The sequence below is a fragment of the Eumetopias jubatus genome, unplaced genomic scaffold (genome assembly GCF_037043125.1).
Source record: "Eumetopias jubatus isolate StellerSeaLion01/CBP00866 unplaced genomic scaffold, mEumJub1_p1.0 scaffold_15, whole genome shotgun sequence".
In the NCBI taxonomy this organism is placed as follows: domain Eukaryota; kingdom Metazoa; phylum Chordata; class Mammalia; order Carnivora; family Otariidae; genus Eumetopias; species Eumetopias jubatus.
In genome coordinates this window covers 73,163,542-73,175,852 of record NW_028274821.1, presented here as the reverse complement: position 1 = coordinate 73,175,852, position 12,311 = coordinate 73,163,542, and positions in this window count along the sequence as shown.

The window sequence follows — 12,311 nt, the reverse complement described above, 5'->3', positions numbered from 1 at the left end:
GCTGAAATTATTAGAGTCAGGGTCAATCGTTAGAGTCAATTCCAGGACATCTAAACTGACTCAAAAGACAAATAGAAGATGACTTGAGGGGTGTGAGGGAGTTTTGGGATAAGAGAGTTGTGAAGGAAGTACCAAGAAGGGAAGAGAGGGAGAGGCAAGAAAAGAACATGAAGCTTTTCAAGAAATAAAAGCCTATGTGCCTGGGAGTGGGGATGAGGAGTGGAAGGTATGAAACTGGAAGAAGCCAGATTGTGAGAGGTCATTTTCTTTCATGTTGAAGAAGTTGCTCTGTATCCTAAGAGCAATGGAGAGCCAGTGTGGAAATTTAAGTAGTAAAGTGATACCTTCAAATTTGCACATCAGAACAATTAGTCTACTGAGAGAATGAGTTGGGAGATGTCAGGACCACCATCATGAGACAGTTTTAAGAGTCCAAGTAAGAGGTGCTACCTGTTTCAAGGTAGTGCACTGAGAATGGAGAAAGCATAGTGAAAAGTTGAGACACATTTGTGAAGCAAAATGAGAAGTTTGAGGTCATCAGTTCGGAGGAGTGAAGGAGAGGAATAAATCATGATAATGCCCAGGTTTCTGGATTGAGCAACGAGGTGCCATCTCTAAAATAAGGATCACAGAAAGAAAGTAGGCTTATGGTGTAAGATGATGCACCCATTTGAGACATGTTGTGTTTGAGATCACAGCTACGTCCACATCAGAGTATGTCATGTCCATGTTTGAAACATTTGATGATTCTCATTGAACCTTGCCTCTCATGAGACTCTTCAGATATACAGGCTTCCCAGCCACTTCCTCCATGCAAGCTCTTCTTATAGAAGCTCACTGACACCTGTTCAGGGCTCAGCTTCCCAGATGGAATAAGTTCCCATGCTACCTTGAGTTAAAGGAAATTTTCTACACTACAAATTTGATCACGTTGCTCTCACCCAACTTTACCCTTAGATTAGAGTTCAAATACTTTAGCAGGTTTTCAGGATTCTGTGTTAGTCTAGGGTCTCACATGCTCTGCTTTTGCTCATACTGATCTCTCTGCCTAAAATATCATTCCTCCCCTGCTGCAATACCCTCCAACCCCTATATCCTGTAGGACCTAGCCTAAGTTCTCTCCTATTGGGATGCTTCCCTTGTCAGGTCATAGTCCCACAGCTGATTTAGAGCTTTGTAGTCAAGATAAAACTAGCATAGGGAAGGCTCCCTTCAAAGCAGATGGGACTTTGATCTGTGGCCATTATTAATGTACTGCCTCTGAGCTGCAAACTCACCATTCTTTGCCCTGGGGAACAGTACTCTGCAGACTGCATTTCCCCCCTTGCCAGCTGGCTGAATGTTAAACTCTGCCTGTAGAGGGTGCTTGAGGCATACTGCAAGGCTGGGAAAGAAAAAGGGCTTTTTTTCTTTTCCCCCTCAAACAGATCAATGTGCAGTGTTTCCTGTTCAGTGCAGGTTTCTTTGTCACCACATTGGTGATGGCTCCTATTTTAGGTTGAATTGTCTCCCCAAAATGACACGTTCAAGTCCTAACCTCTGGTACCTGTGAATGTGGCCTTTTTTGGAAATAGAGGCTTTGCAGATGTAATTACTTAAAATGAAGTCACACTGGATATGGTGGGTTCTAATCCAATGACTCATGCCCTTATAAGAGAAAACAGGGCACCTGGGTGGCTCAGTCATTGAGTGCCTGCCTTCGGCTCAGGTCACGATCCCAGGGTCCTGGGATTGAGGCCCGCATCGGGCTCCCTGCTCAGCGGGAAGCCTGCTTCTCCCTCTCCCACTCCCCCTGCTTGTGTTCCCTCTCTCGCCGCTGTCTCTCTCTGTCAAATAAGTAAATAAAATCTTTAAAAAATAAAAAAAAATAAATTTAAAAAAAAAAAAAGAAGAGAAAACAGCCATACATACGGGGAAAATGACTGTGTGAAGACAGAGGCAGAAATTAGAGGTGTGCTACCGCAAGCCTGGGAATGCCAAGGTTTGCCAGCAACTGCCAGAAGCTGAGAAAGGCCTGGAAAGATCTCTCCTCAGAGGCCCCAGAAGGAACCAACCCGCCAATACCTTGCTTTCAGAATCATAACCTTGACGACAACTGTATTTAGGATTCTGGTAATTGAGATTGATCTCTACAGCATTTCTAAGTTTTAAAGATTTTTTTTTATTTGACAGGCACAGCGAGAGAGGGAACACAAGCAGGGGGAGTGGGAGAGGGAGAAGCAGGCTTCCCGCGGAGCAGGAAGCCTGATGTGGGGCTCCATCCTCTGCCTGGGATCATGACCTGAGCCGAAGGCAGACGCTCAACGACTGAGCCACCCAGGCACCCCAGCATTTCTAAGTTTTGATAAACAATATCAGAAGGTCATATGGAACACAATTGATTTTATAGTGTCAACACGATCTTGAGACTTCCATAAACTTAGCTTTTTCATTTGATGTTAACTTGTTACATTTGGAATAAGCATACAAACTTATTCTAAAATATAAGTCTCTATTAATAGTAACATTTGAAATTTTGCAAGTACAAGCACAATTAATTCACACACATGGCAGGAAGTCCCCAAATTAAAATCTTTCTCTTCAAAGTGAACGAAGAAATGCCTTAATTCACATATATTTAAAAAATGAGGGGCGCCTGGGTGGCTCAGGATTTTAAAATCTTTAAAAAAAATATTTTATTTATTTATTTGAGAGAGGCAGAGACAGCGACGAGAGCACAAGCAGGGAGGCTGCATACTATATAGCTCCAACTATATAACATTCTGGAAAAGGCAAAACTATGGAGACAATAAAAAGATTAGTGGTTGCCAGGGGTTAGAGGGAGGCAGAACACAGAGAATTTTTAAGGCAGTAAAAATAGTCTATATGACACTATAATGACAGACCCATGTCATTATACATTTGTCCAAACAAATAAAATGTACAACACCAAGAATGAACACTAATATAAATTATGGATTTGGAGTGATTGTGATGTGTCAGTGTAGGTTCATTAATTATAGCAAATGTACCTGTCACCCTGGTGGGGCATGTTGATAATAGGGGAAGCTGTACATGTGTGGGGCAAGGGGATATGCGAAATCTCTGTACCTTCCCCTCAGTCTTGCTGTGAACCTAAAACTGTTATTAAAAAAAAAAAGTCTGTAAAAAAACCACTAAGGCCATGCCTTGTAATTCTTTGTATTCTTATAGTATCTTTATGTAACTAGCATTCAATAAATATTTTCCAACTGATGAACAAATTGACTCATCTACCAGGTGAATAATCTGGGTAGAATAATTTGGAGTTGATTGGCTTTTTCTATGTATCCAGTGGTGAAACAGTAAAGATAAGAAACTACTCCAACCATGGATTTTAGCCTAGTGGATCTACACTGTCCAACTAGAGCAGTGGGTGTCATGATTCATACTCTCAGATAGCTGACATTTGTACCACTGTGCTGGATGACTACTGATCAGTCTTACCAAAAGTCATAGGCCAGTGAGAATGTATCTACAAGGAAACGACAGATGTTGGCGGGGATGCGGAGAAAGGGGAACCCTCCTACACTGTTGGTGGGAATGCAAGCTGGTACAGCCACTCTGGAAAACAGTATGGAGGTTCCACAAAAAGTTGAAAATAAAGCCACCCTATGATCCAGCAATTGCACTACTGGGTATTTACCCCAAAGATACAAATGATCCAAAGGGGGCACATGCACCCCAATGTTTATAGCAACAATATCTACAATAGCCAAACTATGGAAAGAACCCAGATGTCCATTGAGAGATGAATGGATAAAGAAGATGTGTGGTGTGTGTGTGTGTGTGTGTGTGTGTGTGTGTGTGTGTGTGTGTAATGGAATATTATGCAGCCATAAAAAAATGAAATCTTGCCATTTGCAATGACGTGGATGGAACTAAAGGGTATTATGCTAAGCGAAATAAGTCAATCAGAGAAAGACAATTATCATATGATCTCACTGATATGTAGAATTTGAGAAGCAAGGCAGAGGATCATAGGTGAAGAGAGGAAAAAAGTGAAACAAGACTAAACCAGAGAGGGAGACAAACCATAAGAGATTCTTAATCTCAAGAATCAAACAGGGTTGCTGGAGTGGAGGGGGATGAGAGGGATGGGGTGACTGGGTGATGGACATTGGGGAGGGTATGTGCTATGGTGAACGCTGTGAATTGTGTAAGACTGATGAATCACAGGCCTGTACCCCTGAAACAAATAATACATTATATGTTACTAAAAAGAGAAAAAATAAAAAAAATTAAGAAAATGTGGATAAATTCCCCCCCCAAAAAAGAATGTATCTACAATCTCCATTTACCTGAGATGAGAGAAAACCTCACTATAACTTCTGGCTATAAGACTTTTAAAAGGTCTTTCCATTCAAATTGAGCATATATTTTTCATACTTACCTTGACTTGCTTGGCTCAAAAGTTGATTTGAATTACATAAATAAAAGTTATACCTACATACCCACAAATCAATAAATCGTTGAAAAACAACCATTCCTGGGCGCCTGGGTGGCTCAGTTGGTTAAGCGACTGCCTTCAGCTCGGGTCATGATCCTGGAGTCCCGGGATCGAGTCCCACATCGGACTCCCTGCTCAGCGGGGAGTCTGCTTCTCCCTCTGACCCTCCCCCCTCTCATGCTCTCTCTCTTTCTCTCTCAAATAAATAAATAAAATCTTAAAAAAAAAGAAAAAAGAAAAACAACCATTCCATATACAACTTGGGAGATTATACTATTTTAAAGTTCTCTATACTTATAAGGCAAAGAATAGGTACTACAAAATCTTTTTTTAAAAATTGAAGAATATTATAAAACTAGGAAGGGAAAAAAAAAGCTAATTCAAAACCAGCATTGCTTTTGATCTTCCTTTAGGTCATATCTACTAGCCCAGAGGTCTGATAGTGTCAACAAGGTGGTTTATGGAGTTGGAACATCACCAATTTCATTGCCAAACTCATTTTATTTGGAGGGGGGCAGAGGGAGAGGGAGAGAGAGAATCTTAAGCAGGCTCCACAGCCAGCCCAGAGCCCGACCTGGGGCTCAATCTCACAACCCTGAGATCATGACCTGAGCCAAAATCAAGAGTTGGACGCTTAACTGACTGAACCACCCAGGCACCTCTGACAAACTCATTTTTAAATTTTGTCAGAATTCTATGAATATAACCTCTCTTCTGCTTTCTTGATGTATGCCTACTTTTTAAAAAGAGATGTCTCTTTCTTCCCATCTTTTCTATCAGCAATCCACTTGAAGGATGGGGGAGGGGAAGTTTCTGACTATATTAGTTCTTGTTGTTTCTCACATTCATTTGCCTTTTAACTGTTCAGCCCACTCAGTCACTTCTGTGGAGAAATTCATTTTGGAATCCTCCCCTCATCCAGCATTCTTATTTAAGAAGAAAAATCACAGAACTTGCACAACTCACATACCCCACTCCTACTGGATTTGTATCCTGGACCCACTAGGTCATCAGGTAGACAGAAGTCAGTTTTTTATTTGTTGACCACCAGAGAGCCACAGATAAAATCTTGTTGAGCAGAAATTCTGGAGAGAACTCATCCTGGCCCTATACGTATACTTTGCTTCCAACGGGCTAGACAGAGACTATGCCAGTTCCAAATTGTCCACCAGAGGGTGCTACCCATTCCTGCACAGTCTGTTATAGATGTCTGACGGCTAAATTCCACAATTCACAATGGCTTCAATTTTTCTTAGCCTTCCCTCAGAATTCTAGAATTCTGAAGGAATTCAGAATTCTGGAATTGAATTCTTGAAGCTCTTTTTAAAACCAAGGGTCTAAGAAGGGAAAATAATCCTGATTGGTTGCATAGACAAAAGAGGAAAGCTAAACATAGCTCCAATGCCCACTCCCCTGACGTGCTCCATGACAGGATGGCAGTTACAAGGATTTTGCACCAAGCATGTAATTTAAACACTGGCATTTGGCTCTGTTTTTAAAAGGAGGAAAAACATTTGCAAAGAAAGATCTCCAATATGCAAACGTATATCTATTTACTTTTTGCCTAAATAATGTGTGAAATTAGGTAAAGAGTCATTTCAGAAATATTCTCTGTGATACGGTTTTACATGGGGAAGTTTAAGGACATATGCATCTACTAATTAGCATAATACCCACTCAGATCTGTCTGGCTCCCGAGTGTGGGCAGGAGATATAAATTTGAGAGCCTTTTGTCTACAAGTGGTTTTTGTCTTTTTATTTGTTATGAGAAATATATCTAGTTGTATCTGTATGTAGTTGATACAGAAGAGGTTGATTATGCAGGAGAAAAGATATAACCCAAGTAGCCTAAGAAAGTTAGAAGAGATACAATCCATATTCATTAACCTTTAGTAGGAGGAGAGAGCTTCCCCATCATCAGAGGAAGAAAAGGGAAGTTGAGTGCAGATGCAGAGAAGTTTGTAACTTTGACCATGAAAAGACAAGGTCTCTGATCTAATGGTTTCTATTTTTTCAATGAAGCCTAAGGTAAGATTATCTCTTGACAGCTGAGGTTTGAGAACAGAAGTAAAAGTGTAAAATTGTTATCACACTGTGTGAGAAAGCAGATTTATTGAGGAATGGCTGGGATTGCTGGGTGGGGTTGAGTGTGCCAATATGTTGTTTGTGATCATTCAAGTAAAACCAGTCTGGTTGTGCAAATTTCTCCATGAATGTTCAGCTGCTCATGAGAAGGCATGGAAAAGGCAATAGTTGGGTTTTTTTCAGGGTTAGTATTACGCCAAGGTGACTGATAACGGAAGAGAAAAGCAAGAAACTGAAGGCATTTGCCAGGCAGTCATTATAATGAAGCACCTTGGGATCATATATGAACTGAATTGGACTAAAATTCATACCCACTATGATAATGGTAATGAAAGGCCAGCAAGTCAAAAGCAGGGAAAGAAGAGCACAGCAATAAAAGATCTGTAGGCTATGAAAATTGAGTCTCCTAGATGTCCTTCTTGGTGGCCTGCATTTCGTTTAGGAATGGGTCAGCCATCAGGATGTTAGTAGTACTGAGTGGACTGAGGAAGTGACAGAGACAAAACTCTATTGTTGCTGTGAAATTGGGTGTTTGGGAGGAAGATGCTGGGAATTGTGCATCACATGCTAGGATGCTGAGGAAGGGGTCAATTGAGATATTGGAGGGAATTCAGAAATGCCAATTCTCTTAAAACACTGCAACTTTATCACTTGGCCACAGATCTGTGGTTTGGATAATGGCCAAATAGATTTAGATTCCATGGGTCATTAATAGTATCCTCAGGGCGCCTGGGTGGCTCAGTTGGTTAAGCGACTGCCTTCGGCTCAGGTCATGATCCTGGAGTCCCGGGATCGAGTCCCACATCGGGCTCCCTGCTCAGCAGGGAGTCTGCTTCTCCCTCTGAACCTCTTCCCTCTTGTGCTCTCTATCGCTCATTCTCTCTCAAATAAATAAATAAAATCTTTAAAAAAAATAGTATCCTTCAAACCAGGAGATAAGGTGGGGACCATAATTGTATGTGGGAGAGGCTAGATGGTGCCATGGTTGTGCAATAAGGTAATTATGAATTGAATCCTTTAAATATTCATTTAGGGGCACCCGGGTGGCTCAGTTGTTAAGCGTCTGCCTTCAGCTCAGGTCATGATCCCAGGGTCCTGGGATCGAGCCCCACATCGGGCTCCCTGCTTGGTGGGAAGCCTGCTTTTCCCTCTCCCACTCCCCCTGCTTGTGTTCCCTCTCTCGCTGTGTCTCTCTCTGTCAAATAAATAAAATCTTAAAAAAATATATTCATTTAGAGATCGGAGTGAAAAATGAAATTACTTCTTAATCACTTTTGGTTGCCAAATTGTGCTGCTTTATACATGACTGCATGCTTTTGTACTTTATAATTGTCAAGAACTGTGAAGGGGTGCAGATTTTTACCTTCCTTTGCAAACTAGCAAGTTAGCCTGCCACAGTTTCACAGATGCGGGCAGAAAACACAGACTCCTGGGTCAGAGACCCAGGACTTTATCACTCATGGCACAGCAGGCAGCATGAGGTTCATGTTCACGTCGGCTCCCCACCTGTACCCCCAGCGGGTCACATAGGGGAGCCAGGTGAATGCTGCACCTGAAGTGGGTTTGCATCACAGCTGAGGAACTCTGAGCTTAGGGAACCCAAATCTTTTGTAATAGACACTCGTACCAAGGGGAGACATTACACTAGACAGAAAACAAACTTGCCCTCTGCTCTGGAGGGAGACCTTATGTCTTCCTGGGCTGTTTGCTGTACAAATACCCTGGAGAAAATACTCCAGAACACAAGTGGTCAGTGCCCCTGCTCACAAGCATGAAGAAACAAGGAGAATTGTCTCCTGACAAAAATAATAGTAGTTACACTTATATAGTGCTTACTGTGCATTAGGAACCGTTCTAAGCACTTTAGTGCCTTATATACATTATGTCACTTAATCCTCACAACAATTTTATGAGGTTATCCCTCCTTTCACAAATGAGAAAATGGACTTTTGTAATAATACAGAAGGTAGAGGGTCTGTAATGATTTAGATCACCAGAGACTCTGACCTCCTAAGGCCTGAAAGGGGCATGATGTTTGATGTTTGTTTGTTTGTTTTTAAAGTAGGCTCCACCCCCAGCATGTAGTCCAAGGCAGCATCTGAACTCACTACCCTGGGATCGGAACCTGCGCTGAGATCAAGAGTCAGCCACCTAACCTCCCGGTCCACCCAGGTGCCCCAACATGATGTTTATTTTTAATAAGCCCACAGGTGATTCTGATAGACAGCAAAGCTTGAGAATCAAGGATAAGCATCATGCCTGGCTGGCTGGAGTGTGAGACTCTTGATCTCGGGGTTTTGAGTTCAAGGCCCAGGTTGGGTGTAGAGATTACTTAAATAAAGATAAGCATCATCTTTATTTTTTTATAAATATTTTATTTATTTATTTGACACACAGAGAGAAAGAGAGGAAGAGAGAGGGCACAAGCAGGGGGAACGGCAGGCAGAGGGAGAAGCAGATTCCCCACTGAGCAGGGAGCCCGATGTGGGGCTTGATCCCAGGACCCTGGGATCATGACCTGAGCCAAGGGCAGCCACTTAACGACTGAGCCACCCGGGCGCCCCAAGCATCATCTATCTAATTCCCTTAAATATTTAGCAAAACTTTCTATTCCTTTCTAAATTTATGCCTACCTAATAAAGCCAACAATTTTTTTTCCTTTTACTTAAAACACAGGATTTTTGAGTTCTTGCTGTATAAGGAAGACTTAGGACCAAAAGAAATGAAACCAATTTCTTTCCAACGAAGATGTTTAGAGAAAGTACAGACTTTAAAAGGACTGGCTCATTAAATTTAAAATACAACATGTATTTAAAAGAAAAGAAAATTTAAAAATTGCCAACATTTCCAAGTTCTTGGTGAAAAAACATACTTTCTCACATGATTACGATAGCCACAAATGTCGCAAATCCATAAAAGATCAGTATTGAAAATGTAAGGGATGGAATTATGTTAGTAAGTAAATGACTTACAGGAAAAATTCAAGTTTCATTCATTTTGGGGACTAGAAGTAAGCAGGGTAAGAAAAAAAGTATGTAGGATGATGACCCTGTTTTTCTTTTTGTTTACATTTCAGAGTACGAAGCTTTCTCTACAGGACTGAGAGATGTGAGAGGCATATTTACCTGCAGGGGTGACAGGAGAGGGTGTTATTTGCTTCCATATACCTTTGGGAGTGTGTGTGTCCTTTTTCCAATTTTTATTAATTTAAACCATTTGTCTAAAATTCCTTTGAAACTTACTTTCTCTTTCAAAGTCCATGTACTTTCATATGTTTTTTTTAACAATAATTACATATGTTAATTAGACTGAGCAGTCTCCTAGCAGGAAACAGAGGGCACACCCACCCAAAGGGCAGTATACAGGGAAAGGGAAAAATGGTGCCTGTGAAGACACCCTCCCACTCGAGCCTGAAGGGGTCAGAGGACAGAGGTGTGCCCAGAGGCTGTCTGAAGAAACTATGCTTATTAACAAGGCCAGTCCAAAGTAACCTGACAGGGAGAATCAACACCAGACCCACCAAAACCAAGCAGAAGTTTGAGGGAAAGGGTACGATTTGTGAAAAACAGGGTGGAAAATGGATCTGGAAGGCAAATGGAGAAAATCAAATAGAGTTGCACTTGTCTCTCCTTGAACGTTAGTGTTTTCAATTGCTTGTTCCTATCGCAGAGCACTTTGGTCCCTATATTAATAATTATAACCCTTACTTGTATAGTCCTTTGAGGTTGGAAATTGTTTTTAAGTACACTATGTCACAGTTCTGTCAGGTACATAAACATGTATCATCCTGTGATACAAATGAAGCAATTTAAAAGAAGCAAATTAAGAAGGCAAGAAAAAAAAACTTTTGGTTAGGGTTAACCAAATAATAACCAATGAATTCCTTATTCATTCCCCTAAATGAGTTTCTTTCACAGAAAATTGCCAAGTCAGAGAGGATGCTAACTTGACCAGAATGGCAGGGTGGCAGTAAATTTACCTTCCTTTCATTCCGCAAATGCCTAGTCACAAAAATACTACACCTACTTGTATTATTTTTAATGTTATAATAAGAAAAAACCAAATTGTTACTGTATAATTCATGAGTTCTATATCACCAGTAACTTTGACTGAATAGCAACAACATTGTAAAAATAATTTGCCCTCACCCAAAATTCTTTTGGTTTAAAGCAAACTAAAGAAGCTTTGAGTCAGATTTTATTCTATGATAATGAGAACCTAAAACAGATTTGAAATGTCTCTGAATCCAGGGGAGCCTGGGTGGCTCAGTCAGTTAAGCATCTGCCTTTGGCTCAGGTCATGATCCCAGGGTCCTGGGATGGAGCCCCGCATCAGGCTCCTTGCTCAGCGGGAGGCCTGCTTCTCCCTCTACCCCTCCCCCCTGCTCATGCTCTCTCTCTCTCTCCCCCTTCCTCTCAAATAAATAAATAAAAATATTTTTTTAAAAATCTCAAAATAAATAAATAGATATCCCCCAGTGCACATTGTGCAAGAATATTTACAAAAAAGATAAACTATACATTAAACACATCACAACAGTTGTCTATAGTAGCAGGAGGAGAAGAGTAGGGAATGGGGCTTTTTTTTTAAGCACATAAATTATTGACGGAGAATTTTTGGCAGACCAGTGGTGATAATACCCCATAAATTATGATGAGTATGAAGAACTTAACCCTCTGGCCCTGAGATCCAAAATCAAATACGAATAGTGAAGAAACCATGACAACTTTCTTAGCAGGATGACAGAAAGCTTTTGCCACAGTCCAGCTCCATGGACACAAGACAACCTATGTCCCTCTTTTTTTAAAAAATTTTATTTATTTATTTGACAGAGAGAGAGAGCGAGAGCAGGAACACAAGCAGGGGGAGTGTGAGAAGGAGAACCAGGCTTCCCGCTGAGCAGGGAGCCCGATGCGGGACTCGATCCCAGGACCCTGGGATCATAACCTGAGGCGAATGCAGACGCTTAACGACTGAGCCACCCAGGAGCCCCTTATATCCCTCTTTTTAATCTGAGATATTTGGCCCACATGATGACATCCAATTGCAACATTTCCTTTTCTTTTTGGGGCACAGAGAGTTTGTGGTTTTCTCTACTGATGGAAATATTGCAAAGTAACCAAAGTAACAAGCAGGTACAATTAATGGCAGAGAGCCAGATATAAAGACTTTGAAAAAGATTTCATGCTTGGTATATCTAGAGGCAGACCGTCCTGATTGCCTGTCCAGTATCCACTTTCACCTTCATCTTTCCTACATACATATCCCAATTTTGTTCAGGGTAGCAGGGTGCCCAGTTAAAGAACTCTGCTTTCTAGACTCTTCTGCAGATGGAGACACAATTCTGGTCAGTAAGATATAGGCAGAAATCTAATGGGTAGGGCTTTTAGGAAAGTTACTGTTTTCCTGATAAAAATGAAGAGGGACAAACTTAATAGACATGCATCTTTTTTTTCTGTAAGCTCTAAGCCCAGTGTGGGGCTTAAACTCACAACCCCAAGATCAAGAGTCACGTGCTCTACCAACTGAGCCAGCCGGGCACCCCTAGACATGTATCTTTTGTCCTTTGTCTTTCTTCCTGCCTGGAAAGTGGAGGTGCTACCCAGTGGTACAATAAACATTTTGTAACCATGGAAGAAAGCCTTTCACTACAGATGGCAGCAGAAGAGAAAAGGTGTCTGGTTTCCTGAGCAGTGTCCCAGGATGGAGCTCTGCGTTGAGTCCTGCATCAGGCTCTGTGCTCAGTGGGGAGCCTGCT